The following is a 26,137-nucleotide window of genomic DNA, read 5'->3' as shown; positions in this document are numbered from 1 at the left end:
GAAAACACGACTTGTTCCAAATTGTGTGGATACCAATCCCAACATCATGGACGAGAGTACAGAACTTTGCCGAGCTTGGGGCAAAGTAAAAGATCAAGAGGCCCTGATCTTCTTTGATGGAGGAGCCAAGGCCAACTTCATTTCACCGGAATTGGCGGCGCGGCTCGAGATCACTCCCGATCGAATGGGACCAATTGCGGAGGCAGTTCTAGCGGCACGCGGCAGGGACGTAGCCATTACACCTGTTGTCACAAAGTGATGATGTGGCTACCGATAGCAGAAACCCTAATTTATGCCAGAAACCCTAATTTCCGAAAATCGCGGAGGTGGAATTTTTTATTTTTATTTTTGAGCAACACAAATCCCTGCTTTTTGGCTTTACAAGGAAATTGGAAGAGAGATAAATAGAGAATATGCTTTATTTTTACTCTCAGTGAGAGAGAGAGAGAGAGAGAATTTGCTTTTGCTTTCAAGCTTTTGGGGCTCTGCTTTTGGGCATCCCTTGTAACATTTAAATATGCGATGAGGGCCTCACTTCTCAGAGCATCTGGATGCAGAGTCTGAGAGTGAAACCCTAACCGCTCTTTGTACTCTGACATTGATTTTAATACATAAAGAAATACCGAAAGGGGCGCCAGTCTTTGGGGCCAATATCTCTAGGCACGGAACTCCGTTGGGCCAGTGTAAATCTATTGTGATCTGTGAATTGTTTTGAAGTGGTTATTTGGTGCTGTCGCGATTGATTCTTGACTTGGAGTGTCCAAGTCTGTTACAGTGGTATCAGAGCACGGCTGATTTCTCTTCTACGGGAAATCTGATCCCCAATTTTTTTTCCGCGGCACCTATGGCTTTACGCAAGGATTAGTCGAATCCCTCTGCATCTAGAGATGCGGGCATGGATCACAACGAAGATTCCGGCAGAGTATGGCCCGCCTCGGCCTACTCAGGCAGAGCAAAGAGAGATGAAGCGTCGTCAATTGATTGGCGATGCAACAAAGATGATGCTCAATTTTGCGAAGGATCCGAAATCGGCAAAATATATGAGCGAGGCTTCTTTTCAGGAAGTGCATACGCAGTGGCAGAAAACCACTACACCACCCCTGAAACCCGCTCTCAAGAAACCATCTGATCACAAACAGTATTCAGAGAAGGAATTACAAGAGGTGGTTGATGCACGGGTTGCTCAGCTTTTTGACGCGCAAAAGAAAGCCAAAAAGCACGGCAAAAGGCAAAAGAAAGGCACTGACTTCCCGGATATTTGGGTCTTCAGTCGACATTCGACAAGGCAAAGAAACAAAAGAAGCGTGTCGATTTGAAGGAGTACCCAGTTCTTCTTCTTCTTCTTCTTCTTCTTCTTCTTCTTCTTCTTCTGACAGTTCTTCTAGCTCTTCAGATTCGAGCGAAGAGGACAGAAAAGGTAAAAAGCAAAACAAGAAACAAAGCTTCAGAAAGGGCAAGAAAAAGGCAAAGAAGGCTAAATCTCGCCCAGAGAATGACAGTTCTACTGAGGACTCGTCTACAGATAGCTCAGATTCCGATGACGGAAACTTTTATGCGAACAAGAAGAATTTTTACAAAGCCAACCAGTATGACTTTCTCGAGGATAAAAGCAAGAAAGTCTGAGAGTTTAGGAAGGTGGCCACTCGATCAAGTTTGATACTTTTTCAGGATACTCAGATGCTTCGAAGGCTTTGTCTTTTATACAGCAGTTTGACATCGCTTTCACGGGAGGACGCTATTCAGAGCACTCCAAGATTCGGAGAGCTGCCTCTTACTCTAAGGGGAATGCTCGTACTTGGTGGTCCACGCTTCTTTTAAACAAGACTGCGCCAGTTAAATGGCTGAAATTTAAAAAGCTTTTTTTTTCTTCTTGGTTGACGCAAGAATATGAACGAGATATACGAGCTACTTGGAACCATCTTCGGATGACTAAGAAGGATACGATCAATGTTTATTGTGAAAGATTCCGGAGCTCTTTTCTACCCACCTCTTCATTCAAGAAGATCTCGTTCAGAGAACAGATTGAGCGGATCCGAGATCACTGCTTGGAACAGAAGTCAGCTTCTATTCAGGAGTTGATGAGTCATGCGAAGCGGGGCTTTGCCATTCACTCTGGCAGTCTGACCTACCCCATAGATGAGGCCATGACACAATGAGCCAAACAAACTTCTGGGAATGAAAGTAGAAAACAAAGAGCAACCCAGAGATAAAGGATGCACGACCCAAGCTTACTCCTAAGGAGAGAGCTCGCTTCATCAGAGAGGGGAAGTGCTTTGGATGCGGGGAATATGGACATATCTCCGCGAAGTGCCCTAAAAAGGCACAGAAAGAACAGAATGATAAAGACGACGACAGGCCTGAGAGTTCGAGAGCAGCTGAGGAACGTGGCAGAAAAGGCAGATAGAAAAGCAGAACTGGTACCACATGGCGTGGGACCTGCACCGAATCTAATGAATGAAAGTACAAACTTTGCCGCTTTTGGGGCAAAGTGAAGGATCGGGAAGCTCTTTTGAAGGAGCCGAGGCCAACTTTTCACTTGGAATTGGCGGCTCGATTTGGAATTACGCCCGACAGACTGACGCCACAGGCGGAGGTAGTTCAACTGGCACCCAGATGGGATGTTGCCATTACACCGAACATTGGCAAACTTCATTTGCAATGACAAGGTGTTCAGGGCACGCGAGTGACGTTCTATTCAGGATCCCTTGGTACCACAAGAACTATGCCGTGGTTGACTACCGGGCCGAGAAAGCGACTTTGATAAATGAAGGGCTCAAAGAATTGTACTTGATGAACTTCAGTTTCTTTACTCATTCTTTTGGGAGAGAACTGATGTTTTGACCTGATCAAAAGAACGCCAAGATTTTTCTCCACACTCATGCCGATTGCTTTTTTAGAGGGCCTGAAGATCAGACCATTGACTTGATACCTGGAAGCAGGTCACCGAACCGGCCACCTTACCGTGTGAGCCGAGTACAGACTGAAAAGATTATGAACCAAGTGAAAGACCTCTTGGAAAAGGGTCTGTCCAACCTAGTACTTCACCGTATTGCTCTCCACTGCTGTTGGATTTGAAGAAAGACGGATCTCGGAGAATGTGAATTTATGAGTTTGTTTTGGAAGGCAATTTGGGAGAACATTGGCACGTGGTTGCAGTTCTCGTCATCGTTCCACTTGCAGACTGACGGGCAATCTGAGATTGCCAATTCAGTGGTTTTAGATTTATTGAAGTCTTGTATCTCAGATCAGAAGACTCAATGGGAAAAGAACTTACCTTTGGTGGAATTTGCCTACAATAACACGATACACTCTTCGACGGGGAAGACGCCATTTGAGATTGTTGAAAGTGCTGCAAAGGTTCCATCCTTCCACAGCACGAAAGATTAGATATTTGAAGCGGATGAATATTCGCGAGACTTGGATACGGCTTTTGCCAAGGTTCGCGAGACTTTGCAAGAGTCTCAAGAATGACAAAAAAAGGCAACGGATCGCCATCGTCACAACTTGAAATTGAAGGAGGATGATTGGGTGCTCTTACGTTTTGAGAAGGCATGCCTAAGAAAGACAAAGGAAAGGGGAGGCTTTTTTCAAAGCTTAGTATGCGATACTACAGACCTTTCCAGATTACTGAAAAGATAAATGATGTCTCCTTCCGATTGAAACTGCCAGATACTTGGAGGATTCACAATGCATTGCATGTGAGTCTCTTGAAACCTGTTAAGGGTGATGTGTCTGATGATGGGGAGCCTGATGAGCAACCCGAAGTGGAAGAAAACGAGGAGATCATTGTTCCTGAACAGATTTTGGCACATAAAGATACGAAGACTAAAGGTAAAGTCCGAAGGCGGTTCTTGGTTCAGTTCAAGAACTATCCTGCATTTGATGCGAAGTGGATGGAGGAGGAGGACCTAGCAGATTCTCCTCGGATTGTGAAACTTTACCTCGATGCTTTGGTTTAGCATAGTCTACTCCAAACGGAACCCAGAAATTCAGCTTGGCCGGAGATCTGGTGCAGTGGGATGCACAAGAGGGGAATTACTCCACTCCTTTGTCAACCGATGCCTTGATTTTGATACTAAAGTCACTGATGTCTCTTTGAGCTTCAGGGATACTGAGAGCTGACAGTATTCTGCTGGATGACTTTATGAAATGGAATTCCTTATAATGATACTGATTTGTTCTTGACTTCTTTTGAGTGTAGGAACTGATAGACGAAATGACTGCAGCATTTTGGTCTGATTGATCTCGAATAGACATGGCTGCAATAGGGGTTAGTCAATCGGACATCGATGAGGTCACGATTGGACCTAGATGTGAGCTACATTGCCGATAAATCATGGTCTAAGATCCAAATGAATGTTGAATGTCATGTGGTGTCCTATGATGTCTAGTGATGTCGTGTGATGTGACTGTCGATTTGGTACATGTGCTAGATGTGTGTCCCTAGTACGTAGGTACTAACAGTCAGTGTCTGCTAAGACGGTTTATGGCTTTTGTCGGTTTTGCAGGCGTAATCGCGGTCGATTACAATGCTTTCAAGAGGGGGGTATGTCACAAAGTGATGACGTGGCTACCGACAGCAGAAACCCTAATTTCTGCAAGAAACCCTAAAATTCCTGCAAACCCTAATTTCTGACAGAAACCATAATTTTCGGAAATCACGGAGGTGGAGAAAAAAAAATGTTTTTCGTTTAGCGACGCAAATCCCTACTTTTTGGCTTTACAAGGAAATTGGAAGAGAGATAAAGAGAGAATATGCTTCATTTTTACTCTCATTGAGAGAGAGAGAGAGAGAGAGAGAGAGAGAGAGAGAGAGAGAGAGAGAGAGAGAGAGAGAGAATTTGCTTTTGCTTTCAAGCTTTTGGGGCTCTGCTTTTGGGCATCCCTTGTAACATTTAAATATGCGGTGAGGGCCTCACTTCTCAAAGCATATGGACACAGAGTCTGAGAGTGAAACCCTAACCGCTCTTTGTACTCTGACATTGATTTTAATACATAAAGAAATACCGAAAGGGGTGCCAGTCTTTGGGGCCAATATCTCTAGGCACGGAACTCCGCCGGGCCAGTGTAAATCTATTGTGATCTGTGAATTGTTTTGAAGTGGTTATTTGGTGCTATCGCGATTGATTCTTGACTTGGAGTGTCTAAGTCCGTTACACCTGTCATTGGCAAACTTCGGTTGCATTGTCAGGGGTATTTGGGGCATGAGGACTTTTTCATAATGTCTTTGGAGGGTTGTGATGTTCTCTTAGGGATTCCCTGGTACCACAAGAACAACACCGTGGTCGATTATCGGGCGAGGAAAGTGACATTGACAACAGAGAAGGGCAAAACAATTGTACTTGATATTAAACTGAAGGGCGAGTCTGTCCCTATTGTATCGGCTTCGGCCATTTCTAATTAATAAAATCCAGTCAGTTTGTTTACTTGATCTTTATGAAAGAATTGAGCGATAATGATAGGACAAATATGTCTAAACTTGATAAAGAAGGCCAAGATTTTCTCCACTCTCACGCCGATTGCTTCTCAAAAGGCCTACCAGGCGAGTTACCACCTGCTCGTCCCTGAAGATCATACCATTGATCTGATACCTAGAAGCACACCACCGAACCGGCCACCTTACCGTGTGAGCCGAGCACAGAATGAAGAGATTATGAACCAAGTGAAAGAACTCTTGGAAAAGAGTCTTGGCCAACCTAGTACTTCACCGTATTGCTCTCGAGTGTTGCTGGTTTTGAAGAAAGACGGATCTTGGAGAATGTGCATCGATTATAGAGCTCTCAACAAAATCACCATCAAGAACAGATTTCCGATTCCTAGAATCAATGATATACTCGACAGGTTACAGGGATCCTCGTGCTTTAGTAGGATTGATTTGAAGAGTGGATATCATCAAATCAGGATCGCGCCAGGAGACGTCTACAAGACAGCTTTTCGGACGACTTTTGGGTTCTTTGAGTTTTTGGTGATGCCTTTTGGCTTAACCAATGCTCCTGCGACATTTAACCGGATGATGAACAGGATTTTTCGAGAGTACAGGCTATTTGTTGGCACTTTCTTTGACGACATAATTGTTTTCTCCAAGGATGAGGCAGAACACAGAGATCATTTGCTTCAGGTCTTTCAGGCATTACGAGATCACAAGTTAGTGATTAATGCAAAGAATAGTGAATTTTTCCTACCAGAGATACACTCTTTGGGACACATTGTCTCAGCTGCAGGAGTGCAAATGGATCCGGCCAAGATAGAGACTATCCGTATTGGCCCGATTAGAAGAATGTCCATGAAGTTAGAAGCTTCTTGGGACTGTGTTCGTACTACAAGCGGTTCATTCGAAAGTTTACAGAGGTTGCTTCCCCTTTGCATATCTTGACACAGAAAGGAGTCCCTTTCTCGTGGGGATCCACAGAGGTGACTGCCTTTCAGACATTGAAAGAGAAATTGACTACAGGACCAGTTTTGACTTTGCCGGACTTGCAGAAGTCATTTAAAGTATATTGTGATGCTTGTGGTCGTAGTCTGGGTGCGGTCTTAATGCAAGAAGTCCATGTCATTGCTTACAAGAGCCGATTGTTCTCAAGGCCGAAGATGACAGCACAGATTTATGAGAAAGAGCTTTTGGCGGTTATCCATGCTCATACTCAGTGGCGGCATTACCTACTCGGAGCGGATTTTACTGTCTTTACAGACCATCAGAGTTTGCGCTACTTCTTGTCACAGAAGCAGCTTTCGGGAAAGCAGATGCGGTGGGCGAACATCTTGTCACAGTTTCACTTCCAGATTGTCCATGTGCAAGGACAGAAGAATGTGGTGGCAGATGCTTTGTCTCGGAAGCCGTTGGTTCTGGCTATTTCCGCGATACATCATAGGAGCTTCAAGGATATGGTCGACCAATATGCCACAGATACAGATTTTGCAGACGTTTTCACACCGATACGGGATGGGGAGACAGTAGCAGGATACTCCATTCGGGAAGGCTACTTGATGAGAAAAACCATGTTGTGCGTTAAACAACCGTTGAGGGAAAAGGTTATGATTGAATGCCACTGTCCACCTTTTACGGGTCACCGCAGCATTGCTACCACCATGGAAGGGGTAGAGAGATACTTCTATTGGCCAAGACTCAAAAAGGATGTGGAAGAGTTTGTGCGCAGTTGCTTAGTATGCCAGAAGGTCAAGTTTGACAAGCATAAGGCACAGGGATTGTTACAGCCTTTACCCATACCCACCCGCCCCTGGGAAAGTATTGCAATGGATTTCATTTTTGATCTACCGAGAACACAGAGTGGTCACGATGGTATCTGGACTGTCATTGACAGATTTAGCAAATAGGCTCATTTCATTCCAGTGAAGAAAACAGTCAAGCCGGATCACTTAGCGAGACTGTTTCTGGCCCAGATCTTCAGATTACATGGCATGCCTGAGACGATTGTCTCCGACAGAGACCCCATATTTACGAGTTTGTTTTGGAAGGCAATTTGAGAGAACATTGGCACGCGGTTGCAGTTCTCGTCATCGTTCCACCCGCAGACTGATGGGCAATCTAAGATTGCAAATTCAGTGGTTCTAGATTTATTGAAGTCTTCTATCTCGGATTAGAAGACTCAATGGGAAAAGTACCTACCTTTGGTGGAATTTGCCTACAACAACACGATACACTCTTCGTCGGAGAAGGCGCCATTTGAGATTGTTGAAGGTGCTACGAAGGTTCCACCCTTCCCGAGCACGAAAGATAAGATTTTTGAAGCGGATGAATATACGCGAGACTTAGATACGGCTTTCGCCAAGGTTCGCGAGACTTTGCAGAAGTCTCAAGAACGACAGAAAAAGGCAGCGGATTGCCATCGTCGCGACTTGAAATTGAAGGAGGATGATTGGGTGCTCTTATGTTTTGAGAAAGCACGTTTGAGAAAGAAAAAAGGAAAGGAGAGGCTTTTTCCAAAGCTTAGTATGCGATACTACGGACCTTTCTAGATCACTGAAAAGATAAATGATGTCTCCTTCCGACTGAAGCTGCTAGATACTTGGAGGATTCACAATGCATTGCATGTGAGTCTCTTGAAACCTGTTAAGGGTGATGTGTCTGATGATGGGGAGCCTGATGAGCAACCCGAAGTGGAAGAAAACGAGGAGATCATTGTTCCTGAACAGATTTTGGCACATAAAGATACGAAGACCAAAGGTAAAGTCCGAAGGCGGTTCTTGGTTAAGTTCAAGAACTATCCTGCATTTGATGCGAAGTGGATGGAGGAGGAGGACCTAGCAGATACTCCTCGGATTGTGAAACTTTACCTTGATGCTTTGGTTTAGCATAGTCTACTCCAAATGGAACCCAGAATTCAGCTTGGCCGGAGATATGGTGCAGGGGGATGCACAAGCGGGGAGTCACTCTGCTCCTTTGTCAACAGAAGCCTTGATTTAGATACTAGAGTCACTCATGTCTCTTTGAGCTTCAGGGATACTGAAAGCTGACAGTATTCTGCTGTATGACTTTATGAAATGGAATTCCTGATTATGATACTGATTTGTTCTTGACTTCTTTTAAGTGCAGGAACTGATAGACGAAATGACTGCAGCATTTTGGTCTGATTGATCTCGAATAGACATGGTTGCAATAGGGGTTAGTCAATCAGACATCGATGAGATCCCGATTGGATCTAGATGCGATTGCTAGCTATATTGCCGATAAATCATGGTCTAAGATCCGAATGAATGTTGGATGTCCTGTGATGTCTAGTGATGTCGTGTGATGTGACTGTCGATTGGTACATGCGCTAGATGTGTGTTCCTAGTACGTAGGTACTAACAGTCAGTGTCTGCTAAGACGGTTTATGGCTTTTGTCTGTTTTGCAGGCGTAATTGAGGGCGATTACAATGCTTTCAAGAGGGGGGTATGTCACAAAGTGATGATGTGTCTGCCCGCGAGCATGCGAGAAACCCTAACCCTGACTGCTGCTGAAAACCCTAATTCTGCAAACCCTAACCCTAAAACCTGTAAACCCTAAAATCTGTCAGAAACCCTAACCCTAAAAAATATCCTAACCCTAACCCTAACCCTAGCAGCAGCTGATATTCCCGAATAAAGCGTTGGCATGCTGACGTGGCATCGTACGGCAAGGCTGAATCTGCGGCAACTTTTTCCAGTTGCTTTTGCGGCAGTTTTTTTTACTCTACGCAAGAGAGAGGAAGAGAATGCTTTATTTTTAAAAATAAAAGAGAGCTTGAGAGAGAAGAGCTTTTGGGCTATTATTTTTATGCTTTTAACTGGAAGCTTTTGGGACTCTGCTTTTGGGCATCCCTTGTAAACTTTAAATAAGTGGTTTAGGGCTCACTCTGCAGAGCATCTGGACGCAGAGTTTGAGAGTGAAACCCTAACCGCTCTCTTGTACTTTGACATTGATTAATAGATAAAGAAATACCGAAAGGGGTGCCAGTCTTTGGGGCCAATATCTCTAGGCACGGAACTCCGCCGGGCCAGTGCAAATCTATTGTGATCTGCGAATTGTTTTGAAGTGGTTATTTGGTGTTGTCATGATTGATTCTTGACTTGGAGTGTCCAAGTCTGTTACAAGTATTCATGGTGCTGTGTAGAAACCCAATATGGTCTTGTACACATCCTCTTTCTTGTTAAGCCAAAAGGCCAATCTCATCAGTAGTCAGGCAAAAGAAGAGATTAATGGTGCATTAGCACCCTCTCTTGCATCCATCAGAAGAGCAGCTTCCGGCTCTGGTGGTCATCAAGCAACCAAGAAATCATGCACTCCTTTGGGCGCCCAAATCACAGATTGGGATCAGCAAAGACAGATTTGGTTCTCTCAAAACGACCGCCCGACACTCTCATGCCAATATGACAATAGCCGCTTGCATCCCAGAATCCTCCTCGTGACCGGGTCCAGCCCCAAACCATGTTGAAATTCCCTTGACGACCACCTCCTCCTGCAATTTGCCAAGAACAAGCCGCTTGCATGGAATCCGCATCTCTACAACATGGCACTTCTTGATGGTGAGATGGCAAATTGATGGTCCAAGCTCCTACTCCTTCGCAAGCTCATGTAACATGTTGCGTCTGGATATGGTGGATAGACAACAATGCGGTATTCACAGACATGGCATTTAAGCTTTTTGTCTTCACCATGTAAAGCACCCGATTTAAAACTTAAATTGAACTCTACACTATTTATAGATCCATCATCTGCTTTTCTACGACCCAGATTTCCTATGGATATGGGAGATAATGCAGGCAAAAGTTGATGTGGTCCTTGAGGAGGTGATAGAAGGTTATGCATATGATGTTTTGGTTGATGAGTCTCTGTTTATAGTTTATGTGGAGAGCTTTAATAGTTTTATGCACCTATCATGCTAATGTTTACTACAAAGAAAATCTTTAAATTGAGTCTTTCTTTTCTTCATGCGTATGGATGCTAGATGCTCTTGCCGTTTGATCCAGGCAGATGGAAGATATTGGGGCCTAAGAGAAATCAATGTTAGCAAATATTGTAAAAAAGAGTGACCAGTCAATCCATCCATCCTATCCTGGCCTTTTCACTATTTGACACGAGTATGGCTCAGAGGGGATTTAGGGCCCAACTTTTGTTGTGTAGCCGGGGGGGGGGGGGGGGGGGGGGGGGTTTGCTTTAATCTCAATCATTGAATCATCCAATGAACTAGGGTGGGTGAACTAGGGGCGGGTAAACTAGGGTGCCGTGCCAACATGGGCAACGACGCGCACTAGTGTGACAATGGGGCTTTCGTGTGGCAACCGGGTTCAACCCACACCCCGCGAGGCGTGAACTAGGGGTGAGCTCGAGAGGGGACCATTTTTTTCCCTGGGCAATCGGGCGGCCGAGATCAACGCCATAGACCCTAAATCCCGCCTGGCTGACCCCGTGTGAGATAGTGACGAGGTGATTTACAAAAAAAAAAAAAGACGGTGGCGAGGCTCTCCTGGGCAAGAAGCACTGTCAATGCCTCAAACGCCATCATGCATCTCAGTCAACAGAAGGGCATCAATAACTTGTGACACATCTCTATAGCGACCACAGGAACCTTATGTCGGCAAAGGAAACAGCATCACCTTGTACAAAGGCTCTTCTCACTCAATAGTTGCCGGACCTTTTGCTCACGACCTTATGCTTAACAAGGGGTTTTTTTTAAGGGGAGCAGAGAAACATGTGGATATCAACACCCCCAACACGGGGACAATTGACCTATTGATGGGGACTACAGGTAGCAGCTGGCATGCTAAATAAAGAAGGCAAAATGCATGGTGCTATGAGAATAAAGAGCGAAGCATGGAAGCTGCCAAGGTGTCGTTCTGAACTGACTCAAGATATAAGTGCATGACTTTTGTGTCGCTAAACAAAACATGCCGAGAGCAAAGAGCTCAACATGAAGCACAGAATTGCTTCCACCAAATTGCAAACCCTAATACCGCATGTATGCACCTTTTACTTAATCACATGCATCTATGTGGGGCATCTCTTAGCATTGTCTTAAAGCAAAAGATTGTCTTAAAACCGGACATTCAAGCTGAAGCACTTTGAATCAGGATAACATGCCATTAAGATGCAAGTGTACTAAATTTATTAGCCAAAGTTTCAAGTAAATGTTGAGCACCAACCCTTGAGACTTAGATCAGTACTAGGTCTGAACAGATAATTCCTCCATTGTCAATAGTGGGATGAATGACAAAGGGATCATAAACTTGATGTTGGGAGGCTCAACTGGAAACCTGCCATAACCAGGCAAAATTTTAAGGATGAATGACAAAGGGATCATAAACTTGATGTTGGGAGGCTCAACTGGATACCTGCCATAAGTCAAAAGTAGCGAGGTAAAATTTCTACGACAGACACCTTTCCTATCCAAGCATCAATAAATGAAGAATTTGACACTATCTTGAAAGCTCCATCTGCGCACACCCGTAAGGCTCCTGAAGCCCCTTGGCATGTATTTGAGGCGAATTAAACTGATGTAAACATGATAAAATCTGGCATACGAAGTCCCATCAGGCCTAAAGGCTCATAATGCAAAATATGATCCCATCGTGGCATGCCCACAACAAACCGCTGTACCACAACCACCAAGCAACACAGTTCTATCCTCCACAATAATTGAACTTCCAAAATGTGTTTCCATCTTTTCCATTGAGAATATCAGTAAGAGCTTTGCATTCAAAGATCGAAATTCCATGAGGCTACAACACATCACCAATGGTCTTTGCAAGAGCACTTTCCATCTTCAGACTACGGTTTGCATCTCTAATCACAATTCGTCACTTCTCTATTTTTGATATTAGTGCTGACAGTCACCGCATACCCGCACATTCTTCACGATGCGTATAGTTTCTCCTTGAGGAGTATTGACAAGGGCACACGCGAGGGCGAACTGGGCACAAAGCGAATCCTTTTCTGCATCATCGGAATGCAAACTCGGGACATAACCTTCTTGCGAATTTAGTGGAGAAGATCTTCTAGATATCTTTGCTCTGTGCATGCTTTCTATCTGCTTGATTTTAATTCTCATGGCTTCAACACTTTCTGCCTCCTATTGCATGCCAAGAGCTGCATAAATAAATAATGAACATAAGAAGGCTTGCCAAACTGCAGAATGTTCGGAGGATGGCATCAACTTGATGAACGATTGCTTTACCAATGTACCCTGCATGTCCAAAAGGTCAACCATGCCTTGTTGGGTGCTTGTCTAGTGCTTGTTGGAAATGGGAAGGCCTATTGTTGGGAGCTAGGCCTTCGAACAAGGAATAACATCAGTTTTCATCCATTCTTATACAGCAAAATCACAGGGTATGCCAAGCAAGGACAGAGCAAGAGTGCTTTGAGCTGCTTTGAACAAATGCAGCAAAAAGGCCTCTCTCTAGATGGAATGGCATATGCTTACATGTATGCGAAATGGGGAGAGCTTGCAAAAGCAAAAGAAATGCTCCATGTGCGTAACAACAAGCATTTGATTTCTTGGACTGCGTTAATCGTAGGGTATGCCAAGCAAGGACAAAGCAAGAATGATTTGAGCTCCTTTAAACGGATGCAGCAAAAAGGCCTCTCTCTCGAGATGAAATGGCATATGTTTACATCTTAAGAGTTTGGTAAGGGGTAACTGAAAGCATTTAATTCCTTGGAGTCATGCTTGCCGTTACCTCTTACCAAAATCTTATGATGTAAGCATATGTCATTCCATCTAGAGAGAGACCTTTTTGTTGCATCTGTTCAAAAGCAACTCAAAGCATTCTTGCTCTATTCTTGCTTGGCATACCCTACGATTAATGCAGTCCAAGAAATCAAATGCTTGTTGTCATGCACATCGAGCATTTCTTTTGTTTTTGCAAGCTCTCCCCATTTCGCATACATGTAAGCATATGACATTCCATCTGGAGAGAGGCCTTTTTGATGCATTTGTTCAAAGCACTCTTGCTCTGTCCTTGCTTGGCATACCTTGCGATTAATGCAGTCCAAAAAATTAAATGCTTGTTGTTATGCACATCAAGCATTTCTTTTGCTTTTGCAAGCTCTTCCCATTTACCATGGTGATCAATGCATCTGAACATTCTTCCACTAACCCTTTTTTGAGAACGTCATCATATGTAGATGCATTGTTCATTGGTTTGAGAGAATAGCAACCATGGCAGTGGTGCATGGGGTGCAGAGCACAACAGGGTTTGCAGAGGCAGCCTCACAATGTGCAAGAGACCTGGTGTGTGTGTGTGTGTGTGTGTGTGTGTGTGTGTGTGTGTGTGTGTGTAGCTGTTTTAACATAAATAATAAGACATAATTGAACTTTTACATTCAAAAGACAGCTGGCTCCAGAAAATGAGAAATGATAAGTACAAAAATAACTCAGTCTTAGAATTATCTTTGTACAATGCTTATAAGAATGAAACCTCGTTCCAGTATACAGATATTAAAAGTACTTCCCTAGTAGTAGGTGTAAGTAAAATCATGTGTAGATAATTGCTTTAAGCCAAAAAAAACTTCCAACATGATAAGATAGAGTCGTTACCTGCATCCGTCCAAACAAGACAATAAATATGTTAGCCTTGGATGTGTTTTACAGGTATTAATGGACTATACCAGTTGTTATCCATGTCCATCTTTTAATTTTTTAAAAAACTTACAAGCTTAATCCAAAGTATTTATATATTTTTTTTTAAAAAAATATTATCCCAAAGTTTTTATATTTTGTCATAAATACTATTTTGATTAGAAGGCCAAAACCAATTCTAAACCAAGTCTTTCATTACATCATCAACATCTTTATCAGTCTTTTGAGTTTTTTCTCTTTGCCAGATCAATGAAGCTCTAATTCCTCATGCTTTTCATGTTTTTTTCAAGTAAAGAAGCCTAAGAAAAAATTCCGTTAATAGTTCAAGAATATCAAACTTGTTTTTGTTTATTTATGTCATATATAGTTTACGTCCATTTAGGGTTCATGGAATCCAACCTTCCCACGTTTGTATGTCATTTAATTATACATCTCTAAGCACACGAAGTGGCGGAGAATCCTTAAAGTAGCCACGGTACCCAGCCATACCGAATGTCACACCAAAAAAGGAATAGATGCCTCTATGGGCTTTTTTCAAACTATACCTGACCATATGAATGCAAAAGAAATGTATTGTATCACCTCATTGAAATAACCAACAACAAACAAGTCCAGTGTCAGGATGCAACCAAGGCATAAACAAATCCCAAACAACTAGTACGCAGTCGGGCTAAACCCCCAATGTAAGGACATGGGTCCTATGGGCAAGGCCACTGGCACGACCGGACAGTGTGTATGCTACGAAGAGGCTATAAGATAGCATGGTTGGGTGGAGACAAGCACACATATTACAACCGCCCTTTCACTGGTATCCGAGCTATTTTTGGGAGGAGGCGAAAAGCGGGTTGCATGTGCGTGCGACGCACTGCTTCTCTCCCACGTTCCACAGACAATGACGTCTCCGCTGTGCAGCAAAAAGAAGACATGCTCAGTTTCTTGTGCGACGCACGTGCGGACAGACAGCGACAACACACCCCACATACGCCCTCCACAGGGGGCGACCAAGGAAAACTCGACCGGCAACTCGATGGCACCGAGGCTGCGAAGGCTTCCATTGGTGTCGTTGGCTTCGCGCGTAGGAAGGCCCGCTTAACCCTTGCATGAAGGAGGGTTGAGCCCACCCCATGAGAGTAAGAGACCGACACTTTACCATCAAGTTATTGGCCCTTGTTGTGTATAACAAGGAAAGATAGCATACTTGTGTTGAAAGGAAAGCTAGAAGGAAAGGGAAAGCTTCAAACTTCAAGTAAGTAGTTTCACCCTTCCTTTCCACTTCTTGGAGAAAGGCAAGTTTTCCTCCAAAAATTCTTTTTTCCTCAAGGAGGTAGCTTCAAAGTGAGAAAAAGCCTTCACAAAAACGACGAGTTTTTGTGAAGAGGCAACAAAAGTGTTCTTACAACAAACGACACATGAATCGCTATAATTTTCACAAGGTGAGGTTCGCATGCAACGCAAATCGCGGAGTATACAAAACACAAAGACTTCAATTTCACAAGGTATAAGTTGACATTTTTTTCTCTTCCATTAGTGTGTGTTTACCATGGCCAGTGAGGATATCCCATCTACACACACTTTTGATTTTGAGTACGTAGATCAAAATCGGGGCACCACGAATGCTGCTGACACTAATATGCATGATGATGATGATCTAGGAGATCATGGGCTTGTAGATATGGCTTCTTTCAAAACTTTGGAACATCGCCAAAGCGTACTTGAAAGCAACCTCTCTCCACTCAATGCAAATGTTACCAATCTTACAGAGTTACTTGTGAAATTTATGAATTCACAGACGACTCAAGGAGCCACAAGTGGCACGGTTCAAGGGAACCAAGCTCGCACGACTCAAGGAGTCCAAGAGACAAGTGTTGCAGAAGATGTAGAAGGTAGTAATGCATTACTTAAGAATATCACCATTCCTGCGTTTCACGGGGAAGAGCATGATCGCAACAAGGATGCGGTCAATACGTTCTTACACAAATGGAGTGATATTCATAGATTGAGACACACCTTGGATATAAAGACGGCTGTGGAAACAAGTCTATCTCTTAAAGGCAAGGCTTATAAGTGGTGGATGATATTTCCAATAGATGCTCGTCCTCCGTCTTGGGCTACGTTTCAAGCTTCTTTCTCTAAAGAGTTTTTGAACTCCAATGAAGAAGAGAAGAATTGGTTAGCATGGGATGCATGTTGCATGTCTGGCCTCTCTCTCACACAGTACCTTTCGAAGTATCGAGAAATCATATTAAAACTAGAAGTTCTAGATGAATTCCACAAGATACAGGATTTTAATAGGGGTCTTGACAAAGACTATCGTCTTCATGTCAAGACCCAATATCCAAAAACTTTGGAAGAAGTCATTAGTCATGCCCAAAGATATGATGATGACCAAGAGAGGAAAGAAAATGTTCCCTACTCTAAGAATATTTTTGCTAAGAGAAATGTGGCTAAGAGCCAATGACGAGGTAGATCTCCCACACGTTCCAAGAGGAATAAGAGACAATCTACCTCTCCACACCCATAAGAGGCTAAGAAGCCTAAGCAATCACGAGATACTCCATGTGGGTCTCTCAGCACTGCTGATTTTGAGCGTGCAAAGAAACACAATTTGTGTTTTAGATGTCTTTCGGACCAACATAACAAGAAAGATTGTCCTCTTTTGCAAGGCAAAGAAAAGGCCATGCACACGGTGCAACGACTCACATTAGATTCATCTCCTAAATATTGTGATGTAGAGGTTCTTCATATGGAAGAAAAGCACAAGTGTTGTGTGCCTGCTTCAATGTGGCAGCCCACATTTGGCTGCCATGATTTGATTCGCATGCATGACACTATTAACGGACAACGTGTTCGTATTCTAGTGGATGATGGTGCAACTCATAACTTCTTGAACTATAAGCTAGTCAAGAAATTGAAGCTTACACAGACTCCCTACTCTCACAAGTATGTGGTGGAGCAGATGTCTGGAAATGATAAAGAAGTATGGGACACGATAGTTCAAGGTTTGAGCTTATTATTCAAGATCATACGATGACCCTTGACTTCCAAGTTATGAACATGGACCGTGCTGATGTAGCTTTAGGACGGGAGTGGCTGCATGGTTTAGGAAACACATTGCACACTAGTTATGAACACAACTCCTTATCCTTTATGGCCAATGGTAAACATGTGCTTTTTCTTGGTGAGAAAAATATACCATTTGCACCTCTTATATGTACAACCGAGCTTTCTATTTTGCAGAAAGCAGATTTAATAGATGAAGTCTTTTTATGTTACTGCTTGTTTCCAAGTCTTGTGAATTCTGAAGAGCAAAGTGCGATGAATTCTAGTAATGGTATGCAAAGTGCAATGAATTCTACTGATAAACAAAGTGTTAACAAATCTAACGAGCAAAGTGCTCTCAATTTTCATTCTATAGAGCAACGTGCAACTATTGTAAAACAAACATTACAGGAATTACAAGATTCTCCATCCCAGCATAACTCTAGTTTACTTTCTCCTTTTGCACGGAAAAAGCTAACTCACTTACTCACACGGAGTATAGTGATGTGTTCTCAAGTGATTTACCACCGGGTTTACCCCCTACACGTGAGGTGCAGCATGGCATAGATGTCATGCCAAGCACTAAACCGGTGAGTAAACCACCTTATCATAAGAGTGCTAAAGAAGCCAAGGAGGTTGAGAGTCAGTTGGCTGATTACCTCGATCGTGGTTTCATTAGACCTAGCACTTCGCTTTGGGCATCACCAATTCTATTGTTAAAAAAGAAAGATGATACTATGTGCATGTGCGTAGATTACCGCGGATTAAATGCAATAACCATCCAGAACAAATATCCTCTACCTCGAGTAGATGAGTTGTTTGATCAACTCCACGGGACAAGATATTATACAAAGATAGATCTTCGTTCACGATACCACTAGGTGCGTATCCTACTACAAGATATCTCCAAAACTGCCTTTAGAACACAGTTCGGGCATTTTGAATTTTTGATTATGCCTTTTGGTCTAAGCAATGCTCCAACTATATTTATGACACTCATGGATAGTGTTTTACATCCCTATCTTGGAAAATTTGTTGTGGTTTTCCTTGATGACATTCTCATTTACAGTAAGACTAAAGATGAGCACATAGAACACTTACGATTAGTGTTCGAACAGCTACGAGCTCACGCGCTGTATGCTAAGCAAAGCAAGTGCGATTTTTTTAAAACAGAGATACATTACCTCGGTCATGTGATCTCTTATTCTGGCATCAATATGGACACTGAAAAGGTCGCTGCCATTCTTCGATGGCCACATCCCAACACAGTTGAGGAGCTTCAAATATTTTTAGGCATGGCTGGATTTTATCGACAGTATATCCGTGATTATGCTAAAATTGTTGTTCCTATGACGGATCAACTTAAAGCAAAAGGTAAGACCTTTTCTTGGGAAGAAGCCCAAAAATGCGGTTTTGAACAGCTCAAGGTAGTTATAGCCACTACTCCCATCCTAGCAGTCGTCGACCCACTTAAACCGTTTGTGTTAGAGACTCATCCTAGTGATAAAGCAATTGGTGCGGTACTTCTTCAAGAGGGAAGACCTATAGACTTTGAAAGTAAAAAGTTAGATAGAGCTCAACAGAATTATTATATCTATGAGAAAGAGCTCTATGCCATAATTCACGCTTTACGAAAGTGGCAACACTATTTATGTGGTGTCGAGTTTGAAGTACTTTTTGACCATGAGAGTATGAAATGGTTTACTACTCAAACGGACTTGAAGGGCCGTAAAGCTAGATGGGCCGAAATCCTTCAAGATTATGATTGTAAGCTACGATATCGCAAGGGGCGATATAATGTAGTAGCGGATGCACTAAGTCGGATGCCTCAGATTAATTCACTTGCTTTCATAGAAATAAAGAGTGGATTTTTAGAGTCATTACGTGGAAAGTGTGCACAAGATCAATCATATGCTAAAGTGTGGAGTGCAGTTTTAAAAAGGGATCCCTCACACTCACATGTCTCTACACAGCCAGATCAACATGTCTCTGCATGCTCATATAGAAACTCCAACACACAGAGCTCCACCCCTACTCAGGAAGAGCTTAAGTGATGGAAGAATTTTTCCATTGATGATGACTACTTACTCCACAAAGGTAGACTATGTGTGCCAAAGGACTCAGACACTAGGCGCCAAATCTTATTTGAGTGTCATGATAGTCTAAGTGCTAGTCATCCAGGTATTCATAAGACGTATGCCTTAGATCGACGGCAATTTTATTGGCTGAGCTTACATCATGATGTTCAAGAGTACGTACTAAACTGCCAACAGTGCCAAGTTAATAAGGCAGAGCGCCTTATTACATCCTTTAGAGATTCAACAAGGTAAGTGGGAGAGTATCTCTATGGATTTTGTAGTAGGACTACCTACTACAAATCGTGGCCATGATTCCATTTGGGTAATTGTAGACCGTGTGAGCCGTCTCACAAAGATGGGTCGATTCATTCCCATTAAGACTACGGTTAAGACACAGGAATTAGCACGGCTATTTATAGAGCATATATATAAACTCTATGGTCTTCCAGCTAGTATCATTAGTGACAGAGATCGAAAGTTCAATAATCACTTCTGGAGAGTTGTGTTCCAAAATTTGGAAACTAAAGTTAATTTAAGTATGACTTATCATCCAGAAACGGATGGTCAAACCGAAAGAGTTAATCAAGTGCTAGAGGATATGCTACGAGCGTACGTTAGCAAGAAGCAAACCAATTGGGAAGACTACTTACCTATATTGGAATTTGCTTATAATAGTTCAAAGCATGTGACTACAGGGTTTAGTCCATTTATCCTTTTATATGGATTTCAACCTAGATCACCCATTACAGTGGGGTTGGCTAAGGAGAAGATACAACAAGCGAAGGATTTTCTCCACGACCATTTTGACATGCTTCGAGTTTCTCGACAGAATGTTAAGCAAGCTCAAGATCGATATAAGAAGTACGCAGATGAGCATCGTCGTCTTACTACTTTTGAAGAAGGAGACAAGGTTTTCCTCAAAGTTCCGGAGCATTCAGAAAGTCTGAAGACGAGAAAAGTTGCTAAACTTTCACCACACTATTGTGGACCATTTACCATTCTCAAACGTATTGGTCAAGTGGCCTATAAGTTAGCTCTCCTAGAGCACTCACGAGTTCATCCTGTTTTTCATGTTAGATGTTTAAGAAAACAGCTAGGACATAATGATAATGTCATTGACACACGTGTGTTAGTTGACCTTATCGAACCGCCAAGCATTCCTCATGAGCTCGAAAAGGTTTTGGATTCTCATGAGCTTTGCACCAGACATCATGCCAGACGACAGGTGTTGGTAAAATGGTAGATAGACCTGAAGAAGGTTCTACATGGGAGAATGTCTCTGCACTTAAGAAACGTGCTCCTACATTTTTTTTCAAGGACGGAAACAAGGGGGGGGGGGGGGGGGGGGGGGGGGGGGGGTAATGTAAGGACATGGGTCCTATGGGCAAGGCCACTGGCACAGCCGGCCAGTGTGTACGCTAGGGGGAGGCTATAAGATAGCACGATTCGGTGGAGACTAGCACACACATTATCACTGCCCTTTCACCCAATTTCCAATTTAGCCAATATTTTGCCCAACCTGTGTCAAGTTTAGAGAAAACAACTATTACCAGTAATAAGTCAAAAAACCAGTACACACTCGGGGTATACCCCCCATCAAGAGAGATTTTTTTGAACAGTATGCATCAACAATACGTTATGTGACCATGCATATAATTAACAAAGTATTGTAATGTCAAGACAAGTGGTAGCAGTTGCTATAACGTCCCCTACTAACTTTAATCAAACAAATGAATAGTTTACGTAGAGCAACCGAAAACCAGTTGCAGGTTCATATCTTTGCCCAAGAGAGTTAACCCATTCAACCATTATTACATAATGTCAAGCATAGCCAACCCACATCGTGGGCCTTACCAGGCCAAGTGTCGGGGATCAAGGTTCCCCATTAGTGCCTCTTACTGTCATGCAAAGCCAACCACATAGTGGTCCTTACCAGGCTAAGTGACAGGGTATGCTAGCTAGTAAGCCAGGTTGTTTTCAATAACCTATGACAAGTAAAAAAAAAAAGAGAAAAACCATAATTTTAAGCTTAGTGAATAGTAGCCAACCTGTGTTGGTTGAGTAGCAAGCTCCATGATTGGTACAGCAGCGAGTGAACAAACACACAGTCCTAACTTTTTATGCAAGTACAAAACAAACACAAGGCTAAGTGAGGGGCAGAATGCGTCCTCACCTCTTTAAATAAGAGAAGGTAGATCACAATCACTTATGATGAGTTGCACACAGAATCGGTATCACCCCACGCACCGAGTATGCCAGGTGCTAATGCTTCTAGGGAAGCCAAAAATTGTGGTCGCCTCTGATGCGGTCCATCACAGTAGAGCAGCCACTGCACCCAAGGCAAGGTAGGTGAGGCCCAGTTAGAGAGTGAAATATAATTTTTACTACGTTAATAGCATCCAGCTAAGGATTTATAATCATCATAAACGCTATAGGGGTTTCTTCCCATGGTGGATACCGACATGGTGTATCTTAGGAAAGCCATTTTCTTATAGCCAAGATGACAACATTAGGGGGTAGTTTAGTTTTGTTTAAACCATAAACATAAAGACAAGCACAAATGTGTGTGTGTGTGTGTGTGTGTGTGTGTGAGAGAGAGAGAGAGAGAGAGAGAGAGAGAGAGAGAGACTTTTCTCTACACACCTCACACGCAAAGGGCAGAGATGGATAGCTCTAGCACAAAAAGGCAATCGTGGCTGAACCTGCCATCTCAAGCACATGAATCCAACCGCTCACATAATTCACCTCCGCTAACCCCAAATCCAAGCACATAAAGGCATTGGGAGTGCTTAGTGCTCAAATCTTACCAGAAGCATGGTTGGCTGGCTGACTCAGAAAACTAGCCCCTGGTTTCTCTGATCTCGCATCCAGCACCAGTCACCTAAGAACGGGTCACCACATCAATCCATGCTCTGTAAGGAGGCAGTTGGCTAGCTGGCTACCCTTATGTGCACATCACAAGAGATGGTACTCCACATAGGTGGGTTCACACCAGGCCGGTGGAAAACATGGTACTTTATGAGCTCTTCCAGGTGGAAAAGCTCCGAAATGTTCTCTTCCGCCGTCCATGTGTTCACATTGATGGTGGAAGAAAATGTGAGACAATTTTCTTCCATCGCATGTTGTGAACACAGGGAGGTGGCAAAAAAAGAGTAGGAGGCAAGTGTGGACAAAGGGGTGGGAGGGCTGCATTAATGTGATTGGTGCCAACATGGCACTTTTTGCCAAGGTGGAGGGTGGAAGGAAGAACTTCGAGGGGGCAAGGAGGGGGGGGGGGGGGAACCAAGTTTCTTTTTTCTCTTCCATGATGTGGCACTCTCTATCTCACTTTTACGTCGCTCTATGTGAATAGCAAGGTCCACATGGCACTTTTTTGTTGGTTTGCAAGCTTTTCCAATTTCTTCCACCGCCCTATGTCAACCCTATTAATAGAGAGAGAGAGAGAGAGAGAGAGAGAGAGAGAGAGAGAGAGAGAGAGAGAGAGAGAGAGAGAGAGAGAGAGAGAGAGAGAGAGAGAGAGAGAGAGAGAGAGAGAGTCCGGGCCTCCTCTACTGCAATTGAAAGAGCATCTTCCCAAAAAATCTTATATTTTTCATTTGTTTAGTATGGGATACACATATTGGCATTTGTAAAACTAAAATCATTGGTTTTCAGATTCCCTTCCTAAAATCATGATGCAGTCTGAGTTTGCACATGCTGGCCCCACCAACGCCTCGCCAAGCACAGCCCTTTTCTCCAATATCCCCTCTAGTAATCTGCCTATGGATTCTTTTGCCCATGTCAACATCCTGTGCAAGGCCATAGGCCTTCAAGGTCAACCACTTGCATGTAGTGAAAACAACATTATGGATAGGCCTGCCCTTCGCATCTGGTGAAAATAGCGGTCTAAGGACACAAAATCAGTGACACTTATAGAATATTCATCAGCTACAAACTCGACCATGCATCTCGTGTGTGTGTGTGTGTGTGTGTGTGTGTGTGTGTGTGTGTGTGTGTGTGTGTGTGTGAGAGAGAGAGAGAGAGAGAGAGAGAGAGAGAGAGAGAGAGAGAGAGAGAGAGAGAGAGAGAGAGAGAGAGAGAGAGAGATCTTTACCTACGACCACATGAGACAACATCTCAATAGATTCTCCTTAAATTTTGATTTTAGTGAATCATGGGGACATACCTAGAAGACAAGATCTTGATAGATTCTCCTTAAATTTTGATTTTAGTGAATCATGGGGACATACTGGGAGGTCCTTATTTTTTTTAATTCGTACAGAGATTCTACAAGATTCCCTCAACCCGATGCCTTCCATTGAAGGCTACAAAAAACTACACATTGATAGGATATGAACCTAAACAAAGCAGTCTTTGACCTCAAGCGTTGCCAGCCTACGCCATGCACATGAGCGCCCACGATCCTGGGTATGCCATTTTTATTTTTTTAAGACAATATCACCACTGAAATTCTGAACCCCCCCCCTGGTCGGTGCCCACACCATGTCAATGACCTGCGCCCATACCACCAACTATCATCCATGATGCGCGCTATCGTTTGTGGCACGCACACAGTGTGAAATAAAAACATTCACCTCACTTTTGACACTTCTCGATGCATGTAAATAAAAGAAATCATGTACAAATTGTGATATATGTTGAAGCGGCTACTGTGGTCACTATCATGTACATACCTATCCGAGGAGTCGTGGCCCTCGATGTGGCACCTTTGCGTGCTTTTCAATTTGATAAGATGCCTATTTTGATTTTATGATTTACATATTCCCAGTGTTTCATGGGGTCACAATCATCTCGCCTATAAAGACTGATGCAGGAAAAAACTGTCGAAAATAGCAGCTAACAGAGATCGTTTGTTGAATTTCATGGAAAGTGACCCAAAATTGAATATTGATGAAAAATGATGCATATATATGCTTCTTATGCTTATGCAAGTGATCCCACAAATTTAGGGATTTTTTTGACTTTGTTTAAGATTTTTCACATCAAAAATGGCATTTTTTGGGTCAAAAATGAGATAAAAATGACCTAATTATGGTCCAAAGTGGAAAAATGGCCCAAAAATTGACAGATCAGCTCATGTTGATGTGGGTAAGAGAGAGAGAGAGAGAGAGAGAGAGAGAGAGAGAGGGCTGCTTTTTATTGAAAAAATCTGCAATTTTCTTCTACTTTGCAATTGCTTCCATGGTTGCTCAACCTATGTGTAGGGCAGTCCCGCCTATTTGCAATCCTGTATTTGAGCCTGTGAGGGAGTGAATTGGGGTTTCCCTTTATCAAAATGGTGTTTGAGATTCAATATAATAGCTCTTAAATCTCTGCAAAATTAGAAAATGGTCTCCATGAAGGTGGAAGCTCGAGTATTCCTTTCAACTGTTTGAAGTTACGACTATGTGATTGGGGGTGAGGCTACATGTTTCCATGAAAGAGGTTTGGGTTTTGAATGGAATTTTTGCTTCTATGAGAGTTGAAGCTTCATGGTTGAAATTTTAGTGTTCTTAATTTCTCTTTCTAAGTAAACTTGGATGTGAATTGGTAAATATTTTATCACAAACTTGTCAACGAAAGCAAGCAATTTCCAAGCAAAATAGGGGAGAGGGTTTGTGATTGTCTTGAACGCTCCTAGAATTTAAACCATATTTAGAAAGAGGGTTGGTGATTCTCCATAAATGATTTTTCACAAAGTTTTTGTGACTCTTGTCATGAACTCTCACAGCCATAGGTTCCACACCTTCTGAGAGGCCCAGGGAACTCCCATGGCTGGATTCACCGCCCAACCTCCCTTACATAACCCCTGGCTACTGAATCCCTTGTTCCACACTGGCAGTCGGCCTAGCTCAGATCTGTAACCCCCCTTGGGTATGCCCTTGGCATGAAATTACTCCCCCCTTGGAGAAGTGTTTTTGTCCTCGAAAACAAAAGTGGGAAACTTCTTCTTAAGAATACTAATGTTTTCCCAAGTGGCACCTTCTTCAGGTCGATCTTTTCACTTGATTAAAGATTGGCGATGTACATGATGATGCATTCGTAAATCATGATAGTCAAGAATTTTCTCAGGTTCATGCCACACGCAAAAACACTCCTTCTCCTTCCTCAAAGATAACTTGCCAACGTTTCTCATCAGCATACTTCTTATACCGATCCTATGCTTGCCGGACATTTTGATGAGCAAGTTTTAGCATATCCATATAGTCTTGGAGAAAATCCTTAACCTGCTTGAGTTTTTTGGTTTCCAACCCCACCGTAACGGGTGACCTAGGTTGAAAACCATACATGAGCACGAAAGGACTAAAGCCAGTCGTGACATGCTTAGCATTGTTGTAAGCAAACTCAAGAAGAGGCTTCCTAGTCTATTTGTTTCTTGCTAACGTATGCTTGTAGCATTATCTCTAGCACTTGGTTAGCGCATTCAGTTTGACCATCTGTTTCTGGATGATCTGTTGTATTGAGGTTGAGTTGTGTACCCAATTGTTTAAACTCATCCCTCCAAAAATGATTGTTAAACTTGGGATCACGATCACTCACAATGTTACTTGGCAAGCCATAGAACTTTTACAGATTGTCCACAAATACTTAGCTAAATATGGAGTCTTTATGGTCGACTTGGTTGGAATAAACTTGCATAGTTTAGTCAACCGGTCTACGACCACCCATACTGAGTCATGACCTCGTACAGTGGTTGGTAAACCCACAATAAAATCCATAGAGATACTTTCTTATTTCCCATTGGGAATCTCCAAAGGATGTAAGAGTCCTCCTACCTTTACGTGCTCTGCTTTGTTAACTTGACATTTTTGGCAATGCAAGATATAATCTTGAACAAAGCCAATTGTCGTCGTACCTGGATGCCTTGCACTTGGACTGTCATGAAATTCATAAAGAATTTGGCGCCAAATGTTCGTGTCCATCGGTAGGTACCCATTATCGATGGAAAAATTCTTCATCGTTGTAGTTCATCACTCGACGGAGGA

General features: G+C 43.0%; 1 protein-coding gene across 3 annotated transcripts in view; it reads right to left on the bottom strand.

Moving 5' to 3' along the window:
• The window catches only part of LOC147459450 (pentatricopeptide repeat-containing protein At3g22150, chloroplastic-like), a 40,303-nt gene extending 27,547 nt beyond the window's left edge, over positions 1-12,756 (bottom strand). Inside the window, exons 1-2 of one of the 3 annotated variants that reach the window (XM_086510725.1) lie at positions 11,810-12,755; positions 11,621-11,731 (exon numbers count right to left, since the gene is read on the bottom strand). The gene's annotated coding sequence lies outside the window, so the exon portion shown is untranslated. Of the gene's footprint in view, positions 1-11,620 lie in introns of all 3 variants that reach the window. The other 2 variants (XM_086510724.1, XR_015187879.1) reach the window with 2 other exon arrangements.
• Positions 12,757-26,137: the final 13,381 nt, after the last annotated feature.

The sequence above is a fragment of the Adiantum capillus-veneris genome, chromosome 4 (assembly GCF_014529385.1).
Source record: "Adiantum capillus-veneris isolate H3 chromosome 4, ASM1452938v2, whole genome shotgun sequence".
In the NCBI taxonomy this organism is placed as follows: domain Eukaryota; kingdom Viridiplantae; phylum Streptophyta; class Polypodiopsida; order Polypodiales; family Pteridaceae; genus Adiantum; species Adiantum capillus-veneris.
The sequence above is the reverse complement of the archived record's forward strand: the minus strand, read 5'-3'. Positions and strand labels throughout refer to the sequence as shown.